General features: G+C 68.8%; 1 protein-coding gene across 3 annotated transcripts in view; it reads right to left on the reverse strand.

Moving 5' to 3' along the window:
* RALGAPB (Ral GTPase activating protein, beta subunit (non-catalytic)) overlaps positions 1-346 on the reverse strand; it is a 92914-nt gene extending 92568 nt beyond the window's left edge. For all 3 annotated transcript variants that reach the window (XM_010829167.1, XM_010829166.1, XM_010829165.1), the window contains exon 1: positions 316-346. The gene's annotated coding sequence lies outside the window, so the exon portion shown is untranslated. The remainder of the gene's footprint in view (positions 1-315) is intronic.

Consider the following 346-nt stretch of genomic DNA (forward strand, 5'->3'; position numbering starts at 1 on the left):
GATTCTTCGCCGGAGTTGTCTAGCTCCGCTCCAGACCCGCCCCCTCCCCCAGGCTGCCAGGAAAGAGCTTCTCCCGGCCAGGGCAGCTCTCAAGGACCACCCAGGGTTTGAGCAGATCCGACAGAGGCCACCGACTCCAGGGCCAAGCTCCCCCGGACCCCGTGGGTCCCCCCCCGCCCGCAAAATGAGATGCGCTTCCGAAGGCCGGGCCCTCAGAGCCTCCGGGGCCGAGAAACAAGGCTTAGCCATCCTTGGACCAGCCTGAGGGGAGAAGAGGGGAGGGTCTGGCCGAGACCTGGAGGCCCGCCCGGTTACCTGAGGCGACGGGCGGGGCCCGCATCGCTGG

This window comes from Bison bison, unplaced genomic scaffold, assembly GCF_000754665.1.
Source record: "Bison bison bison isolate TAMUID 2011002044 unplaced genomic scaffold, Bison_UMD1.0 scf7180017864500, whole genome shotgun sequence".
Lineage (NCBI taxonomy): Eukaryota > Metazoa > Chordata > Mammalia > Artiodactyla > Bovidae > Bison > Bison bison.